We start from the raw sequence: 9,732 nt of genomic DNA on the forward strand, positions 1-9,732 counted from the left end.
TTCAATTCTAGACCTTGCTTCCACACCTGAAACTTCTCCTCTAGTTCTGATAGTGACTCCGCAATTAGGGCAAGGTCATCAGCATAGAGGAGTTCCCAGGGGCAACCTGTCTTGAACTCCTCTGTGATTGCCTGGAGGACTATGGTAAATAATAGGGGGCTGAGGACGGAACCTTGGTGGACCCCTACCTCTACCCGGAATTCATTGCTGTACTCATTTCCAACCCTCACCTTACTGGCAGCATCTCTGTACATGGCTCGCACAGCTCTCACTAACCATTCTTCTATCCCAAGTTTCCTCATTGACCACCAGATAAGGGATCGGGGGACCCTGTCAAAGGCTTTCTCCATGTCAACGAAAGCCAGGTACAGAGGTTTATCCTTAGCTAGGTATTTCTCCTGCAACTGTCTCACTAGAAATAAGGCATCAGTAGTGCTTTTACCTGGCACGAACCCAAACTGCATCTCATCTAAATTGATTCGCTCCCTAATTAGTTGGGCTATGACCCTCACTGTAACTTTCATAACCTGATCTAACAGCTTGATGCCTCTGTATATAGGTAAATTGAAAATTAGAGGTAATACTTGACAATTGTAAGCACCTGTGTATTCCAGCTAGTGGTTGCGGTGAAGGAATAAATTGTAAATCCAAAAGAAAAAAATAACAACAAAACTGCAAAGGATTCCGCGGTACACGTGTTTCAAGCTCTACATGTGTATAATATAATATAACATAATATAATATAACATAATATAATATGTGTATAATCTACAATGTAAAGCTATCTTCAGCCGCAAAACTTATCTTTTGCAGTTTTGTTGTTATTTTTTTCTTTTGGATTTACAATTTATATATATATATATATATATATATATATATATATATATATATATATATATATATATATCCAAAAACACATAGCTAGGATTTGTAGAAAACGAAGTAACTAAACACTAGAGGGATTTTATTGATCGGCCCAACCCTCTAAGCCAGCGTTCTTCAATGATTTAAATAACATTGCAGCAGATACAGACCTACAGGCACAAACACACACAAGCGCATGGAAATTGCTCTATGAATGTGTTAATCACATCTATTTTAAGTGTAAGAAAAAAACTTTGTGTTAATTCATTAATAGTATCAAAAAATGTTCGTTATTGTTTGAGGCACTGTGTTGACACTGTAAACATAGGTCACTGTAGAAGACATACAGATATAAATATATATACACGCACTCACACACACAGACAAACACTCACAAACACACAGACATTCGCGTTGACTGACACACATATACATATATCTCCTATTATCATTTGGCATTAAACTAATTTTTACTCACGTTATTCATACGCGGTAGTGTTTATGAGTGAAACAAAAACCTGTACATCCACCCGTCCATCCAACCATTCATCTATCTATCCATTCATCTATCCATGCATAGATACATACATACATACGCACACAGACACACATATATGTATATATATGTATCTATGCTTGTATATACATACATACACACACACGCACACACACACACACACACACACACACACACACACATACACATATATATATATATTCTCTTTTTATTCTCTTTTATTTGTTTCCGTCATTTGACTGCGGCGATGCTGGAGCACCGCCTTTAGTCGAACAAATCGACTCCAGGACTTATTCTTTGTAAGCCTAGTACTTATTCTATCGGTCTCTTTTGCCGAACCGCTAAGTTACGGGGGACGTAAACACACCAGCATCGGTTGTCAAGCGATGTTGGGGAGACAGACACAGATACACAAACACACACACACATATATACATATATACGACGGGCTTCTTTCAGTCTCCGTCTACCAAATCCACCCAAGCCTGAACCCGGAACCATGTGGTTCGTAAGTAAGCTACTTACCAGACAGCCACTCCTACGCCTTATATATATATAAGGGCGTAATGTTGTATGCATCTTAATATATATGCGTTTCTTAAATATTCACTTCATGACTCATCAGTTGCTATTTTCAATAGTCATCGTTCATCGGTAAAGACAGTGAAATATCTACGAACCCTTTGGCATATAACAAAGGAATTTAGATATATGTACATAAATATTTATGGACAGAATCAATGACAACGTGTAATATACAAAGAAGAATATTTTGTATTGCTTATATTATACGAAGTACGTTCCAGAAATTTTAACAGTTTTTCAGGAGAGACATTTATTAATTTCAATAAACAAGTATTAATTAATTTCAATAAGCAAGTACAAAACTTTAATCTCTTACAAAGAAATAACCGCTGACTACACCCACCCGTAGAGCTCCAGTCATTTCCTGAAGGTTCGATATAAGTCCACGAAAGGGAAGGTTTTATTGTCACCCCTTACTTCGTCTTCTCAATGCCTTCAAATTGTTTACATGCGAGCTTCTCATTCAGCTTCGGGAACGACCAAACGTGAAAACGAGCGAGGAGTGGGTTTTAGGCATGTTTGAGGAGCAGTTTTGGTGCCCATCTCTGTCAAGCTGTTGATTACCAGGATAGAACTGTGACAAGTAGTGTTTCCTAAGCTCTGTCAAAAGTGTCTTGCAACCGTATCCTTCGATCTGGAATAGCAAATATTGGCAGGCTGCTTTTTAGATGTAGAGTAATGATACATTATACTTGAATTACAGTAATTATAACTGCCTAGCCTAGAAAAAAGTCTCAGTAACTGTGAATGCCTTTCGTATGTTCCAACCAATATGATTAATATTGATTTCGCTCATTATCACAATGCTAAAAAGTTTATATGAAATGAATATAATTGGTTGAACCAATCCTGATAAATTCCTGATAGTCGCACTATCGATCATCAAGGAATGAATTTATCGGAGCTGAAAAAATAAACAAAAACAAAAACAAAAAAAGAACATGATAGACATACAGTTTTATATTTAAGAGAAGAGGAATTATTTACACTATCTACATTTGACGGATATTTGTCCTCATTTTGTTTGTTGTTAACACAAGATGGGGAAAAATATCCGTCAAATGTAAAAAGTGTATGACAGAAATAATTGAAACTAAAATAGAAACATGTAATATTGGATGCAGCAAAAGTCTTCATATTCACAAATCTTGAAAAATACATCACTTACAAATACGTGATGGTAACTAAAAGAACGATAAGATAAATATATGAAGATATCATTTTCAATTGCATTACGGCACTGACACTAAAATAATCTCCATGCAAAGCACCGGCGTTTGTTTTGTACAGCATTTCTATTAAAAAATATAAAATGACCATATGTTCACAGACCAAAGGTTTAAATCCAAATAATTTTATTTTGATTGTCAATGATTTTAATTAATCCATCAAAATTTTGACATGCTTCAATTAACGGGAATTTTTTTTCATATAAACTGAAAAGACGAGTGGTCAAGTTCGCCACTAGCCGTCCTAGTAACTTTCCCTTCTACATATACTCCCATAATAAAACTCCGAGCATGTATACATGTATATATATACAAACAGCATGCGTAAGGTATTTCAGGACATACATTTTTTTGGATCATTGCTGCATTTTCTGCTAACTCTGTATACATTCCTCTATTTACATAATATCGAGGTCTCTTTCCTTATTTTGTTGTCTTACCATTACTATTAATATATATATATTTCCTTTGATTAATTTTATATATATATATATATACATATTTCATTGCATCTTGGAATTCAAGGAAGCACTTTTAAGTATTTCACTGTAGTGACTCGTCCCTCTCTTTCTATAATTCAAGCATCCTGTTGCTGTTTTTGGGAACAGCATGAATAAAACAATATCACATTACCACTTTCCTTGATACAAAAATCCCTTAGATTCAAGTGTAAAGACATCAGTGCCTATGCAATAATTATATATCGATTGTTTCATTCATAAACTGAATCATTGCATTGATATCTCTATTGGGATCTAAGCCTTGTGAATAACAAATAACTACCAATTATCTGGTGAAGCTTATCCTTACAATAGATCACTGCATTTCTGCCTCTATCATGATTAAATTCATTGTTCTTGGTTTTCATAATTTAGCAGCAGGTCACATCCCATTAAACAGGCTTACTGATCAAACGAATTCCTACCAAAATCATTCCGTATTTCTTCCGGGTATTGCACCTTATAACACGATGTTTTTAAAAAAATATTTCCTTTCATTTCATAGATTGTATTGTGTAATTTTAAGGATTTTAGTTGATCTTACTCTCTCGTTACCTTACGGAATGACTTTAACACAGTTCAATTTCTGCAAATATAATCGGTCACGACTACTGAAAATGAGCTGTGGCAGAATGTAAATGACTTCAGACTATTGGGTTCAATCTGGTTAGCTGCGAAATCGATTTTTTGATAACAACATTTCAAGAGAATTATCGTGATGATCAAAGTGGTGATAGTGACTGAAAGTTGATGTTTTGAGAGGGAAAAAATATCAAGGAAATGTTTTTATCAAGTAACAAATGTCAATCAAACTTTGAAGTAGTTTTTACGAATTTTAATTATGAAACAGAATCTTAATCTATTGAATGTTGTCAAAGAAAAATAACTGCAAGACCGGTTTAGTGTCAGTCTAATCTCTCTACCTGTTTTTACGCTGGGGCATCTAATACTGAGAACACTACACAAAATGTAATAGCAGACAGAAATAGAATATTGCAAGTATCGTAGAATATATATTTGTATCATAAGAGAAAATTTTAAATGAGACACACAGCTTAGTTGTAGTTTGTCCGTCGATGCGACAAAGACCATCTAGTCATCCTGGAGTGGGGGTGGGCTTGCTTTGTGAGTCCGCAGATGGCTAGTGCGGCCAATTTTCGCCCGAAAGAGTCTTTGGCAGTGTGGACAGCGCCTGCTACAGGGTTGTTAGCACTGTTCTTCCTGGCTTGCCTGCGGTCTTCTGCAGCAGCGATCCTATTGGTCTCGCATGTGCTGGCACCCTTCTGGACGGCTGATCGCCACCTTTCTCTGTCTAGAGCAGACTGCTCGCAAGTTGCATGGTCGATGTTAAAGTCTTTCAGTGAGACATTTCTAGGATTTATGAACTTGTTGAATATGAAAGTGAGATCAAATAGCCATATATTTTTACTCAACAGGTGACAGACATTAAAACGCTCTCACGTTAAATCTCTTGCTGGGTTAAGAATTTGTAAATATGAAAACTGTTACTTAGAATTTTGATTCTGAAAAAAACTTTCGAAACTGAAAAGTTTCGTAAATAACGACGCTTTTATTTCGAATTTTGATCAGAAATTTCGATCAGAAATAATTCTAGCAATTCCTATATGTATTACCGCTTAGTTGATGTCATAGTGGGAAGTTTTGCATTCGGTCATCAAAATGCGAAAAATATTTCAACGCAGATTTTGTCACTTTTATTCTAAAATACAAAATGCAAAACTGTCCAAAAGGAATGTACAAATTTATTTCGAAAATACATGAATGGATAATGAGCAAAACTTAGAATTTAACATTGTTTAACGTCGTCTGTATTTACAAATATACACTATGGGACTAAGCATTTTTTTTTTATATAAGAAGGTGGTTTTAATTGCAAGTATAGATTCGTCTAAAGTGTCCTGGCGCACTACTTTCGTTCCGAATGAAAACTTATGTACATAAACTTACGCACGTACATGTATTAGCTTTTCACTGGTGATTGTGCGTTGCTAGAAGAAAAAAAAATGTAACTTACATGAGATATGTGTCTACTTTAAAATCCCTAAAAATATCCCAGTAGCTTTCTTATCTCTTCTGTATGTTTGAAGCGAAAACACGAAAGCGGCCGATATGAAATAGTTTGACGCTGTTCATAAAACGTTTTTTGAAGAAATACATCAAAATATGCTGTCTGACATTTTATCGATTCGAGTTATTATACAGAACTGCTGTTGCAAGGAATAAGTACACACGTATATGATGTAATACACTTCATCTTCTCACTCGTTGCTTCATCTACATATTCCATTACCCGCCAATATTATCGGTCACGACCGCTAAAAATAAGCTGTACCAGAATGTTTATCACTTCATACCACTGGAGTCAATCTGCTTAGCAGGGAAATCGATTTTTGATAGCAGCATTACAAGCGAATTATTATAATGGTCAAAGACTCGATGGTGACTGTAAGTTGACGTTTAAGGAGAGAAAAAAATGAAATATGTTTTATCGAATACAAAAATGTCAATCAGAATTTAAGATATAAGAATTTCATAGAATTTTACAGATTGGAGTAATTTTACTGGAAGTACTTTTCAAAGGAATAAAAGTACACTAAAATTATGTGCTGTGCTTCTTTTTCCACTGAAAGTCATTTACCGGAGCGCAACAGCCATATAACTACTGTCACCATTAAGTAAAATGAACTGACAACAAAGTCAAAACTTGCCCGCCTTCTAACGAATATTGAGCTACTTTTTTAGGTTTCATAGCAACTTCGCCACTTAACAACGCCTTTCTAACAATCAGACGAGCTTTAGACCTATAATTCTGGAAAACTTTACTGTATGTATGTATGTGTTTACTTATATATAGCATTAATTTTACTGACGTGGAAATCTAATGCAGTGTTGCTTACTAGCGACGTAATTGCTCGGACTCCAAGAAAGTCTATTATTATTTGAAGATGCACTAACTTTTTACTTAGTTATCAACTCCTGTTCGGAGTTGGGAAACCTCTAGACATCGTGTTGGTGAATGGCATTGGGATCGGAGAGAGGAAGTCTGTCATACAGTATGTCAATGATTCCACTACTTCTATTTATAAGAACAATGGAAGTTCAGTAAAAGTATAAAATAACATTATCAGTATTCGCTTAAATGTACCTAGACGTGAATTCAAACGAGGACATTAGTACGAGTTTTGAAGTTATAGCTAAAATATATTAATAATACATTCGCTATCTTATGGAGAAATACACGACAGGGAGTGCCCTCGCCCTTGCTGTCGGCGTCGTTCTACGCATCGCGCCTCTGCAGCTTCGCTCGCTCACCCACCGGCAGCCACCGCCGTTCCGTTCATTCGTCCTCTCGCCATCGAACTTTCAGTTTCTTCCTCGCCTGCATCTATCCATCGTCGGTGCCGTGCGCCTACACGCCTTTGCTCACGCAACCGGATCGACCTTGTCGCACGTTCCCGCCGCGCTCGCTCGCTGGTTTTTCTCTTTTTTTTTTCTTTCGCCTTCCTCACCGCCGACCCCAGGCCTCGACTCGAAAGCATCTTGCCAAGAGTGCCGCAATTTATTCTGAGCAAGCCATTTCAATAGATAGCAGCTCGGGTCAGTTACAATTGCTGAAATAATATTGCCTGACTGCATTAAGAAGTGGTTTATACAGTGACAATCAAGTATTTCTTCTAGGAGACCAAGCTCCAATCTTCGTGTCGCTTCAAGGTATTCCGAAGATATAGGGAGGGCCTACACTCAGTGATTCAAGATGTGAATCATGCAGCATACTTAATCTTTCATACTTAGCGCAAACAATCAAGTCTCCCGCCATGTTTTTATCACAAGAACGAGTGTTTTAAGTCATGGATTACGATTTCACATATTTAACCGCTAACAGAAGCATTAATTGCTGTGTGCTTTCGTTTCTTCAGTTGCCTGTATATACATGGATAATTTTTAAATACCGAAATCCATAATGATTCTAAATTTTTAAACTTCCCTTTTCTCTCTTATTTTATTTTCACAGACAACAGCGGGGCACTGTTCGTGTGTAGCCGTCATTGCAGCATGGATAAATCAATGAATATACATCTGTAAAGTGAAAGTTGTAAGTAACACTTCATACAATCATTTGAAAATCAATAACTAACGAACATCAGATAGTTTTGAATATAACTGTGTCCGTATTTGCGCTGCTTCGTCGGTATGTTCCGGTTTATGTATTTACTCCACTGAAATGTTTTCCATTTATTTTCATAATTTATGATAAATTTATTTTAACAAGGTATCTAAATGTTCGGCAAGACGGTCAACGGTGTAATAGCAATTAGAGAACGTATCAATTAGTCGTCAATTCATCAAAAAACGTAGAGATTTTTATGAGAAAATTATTTGGATTAATATACATCAACAGACACTGGTTTCTTTATTCATTAAATCGTATGTGCTAAAAGTAATATCATTCCTCATTGCTTATTTTATATTGTATACATCGTATAATTAGCAATATATATATATATATATATATATATATATAATGAGAGAGAGAGAGAGAGAGAGAGAGAGAGAGAGAGAGACGCAAACACACAAGCATACGGAAACAGACGCACACATATATATATGTATCTCTTTCATTATATATATATACACGCGTGCATATTAATTCTCTAATCTTGTTTGTCATAGCTGTTAAAATGATTCATGGATGTAATTTATTTCTTTGCCTGGCAAAGAATAATTTCATATGCTGCAAAAATTTCAAATTCAATTAAGACACTATCATTTTATATTCATCACTTAAGTTGACAGATTGTGCTTTGAATTCTTACATATATTAGATATATGTTTCTTTCTTTCTTGTAAAATTCTTTAATTTGTTCTGTCTCTGTGGAAAGATAAAATGCAGATAATATAAATATCCCTGTTTAAGCGATTTAAATGCTTAACACTATTCGACTGGAAGTTCTGTTTCTGAACACTAATGTATTCACGTGGAATTTACTACTGACTCAATTGTGTGATATAAAATTAATCCAGTTCTCATTATGCATTTATTATTAGATTTGTTTCAGGAGAAATAAAGCTTTTATGACAGATGATTACCTTTTATCTCTAGTCGCTGGGAAAAAATGGATAAAATTTGATATGAATAATTCTATTAGATCTAACATTTCTATATAAGTACTGTGTCTATGATTACATTCCACGAACCATTTATGATAAGTCCTGCGATCTTAATGGCCTCAGCACCTGGACGTGCCTCTTGTGTCAAAGCTATTTGGACCTCCATGTTGTTGTGAATGTTCTGAGTATATTTCTATAATTTATTTAACTACAATTATCTCACAGAAACCAATGAGTATATTTACTTGCGTAGCCATCTTCATCAGCTTCCACCAATAAATTAGTTCAAATTACTCTGTTACACTTTTACACTTTTACTTGTTTCAGTCATTTGACTGCGGCCATGCTGGAGCACCGCCTTTAGTGGAGCAAATCGACCCCAGGACTTATTCTTTGTAAGCCTAGTACTTATTCTATCGGAGTATTTTTGCCGAACTGCTAAGTTACGGGGACGTAAATACACAGGCATCGGTTGTCAAGTCATGTTAGGGGGACAAACACAGACACACACACACACACACACACACACACACACACACATACACACACACACACACACACACACACACACACATATATATATATATATATATACATATACATACATACGACGGGCTTCTTTCAATTTCCGTCTACCAAATCCACTTACAAGGTTTGGTCGGTCTGAGGCTATAGTAGAAGACACTTGCCCAAAGTTATACGCAGTGGGACTGAACCCGGAGCCATGTGGTTGGAGGCAAGCTATTGTTTTAGTTTTTCTTTCAGAGTCAGGCATCGTTAGATTTTATCATCTGTAACTTACACAAAAACATGTAACCTATTATTCCAGTTTTCCAAATAGCTATTATATTTTACTTTATTCAGTCATTGGACTGTGGCCATAATGGGGCACCACCTTGAAGGATGT

At 35.8% G+C, this 9,732-nt stretch overlaps 1 protein-coding gene across 13 annotated transcripts in view; it reads left to right on the top strand.

Moving 5' to 3' along the window:
* The window catches only part of LOC106873878 (uncharacterized), a 383,411-nt gene that overhangs the window by 113,748 nt on the left and 259,931 nt on the right, over nt 1–9,732 (top strand). For all 13 annotated transcript variants that reach the window (XM_089338413.1, XM_089338414.1, XM_089338415.1 and 10 more), the window contains one exon: nt 7,729–7,809. The gene's annotated coding sequence lies outside the window, so the exon portion shown is untranslated. The remainder of the gene's footprint in view (nt 1–7,728; nt 7,810–9,732) is intronic.

Source organism: Octopus bimaculoides, chromosome 20 (assembly GCF_046866305.1).
Source record: "Octopus bimaculoides isolate indiv1 chromosome 20, ASM4686630v1, whole genome shotgun sequence".
Taxonomy (NCBI): domain Eukaryota; kingdom Metazoa; phylum Mollusca; class Cephalopoda; order Octopoda; family Octopodidae; genus Octopus; species Octopus bimaculoides.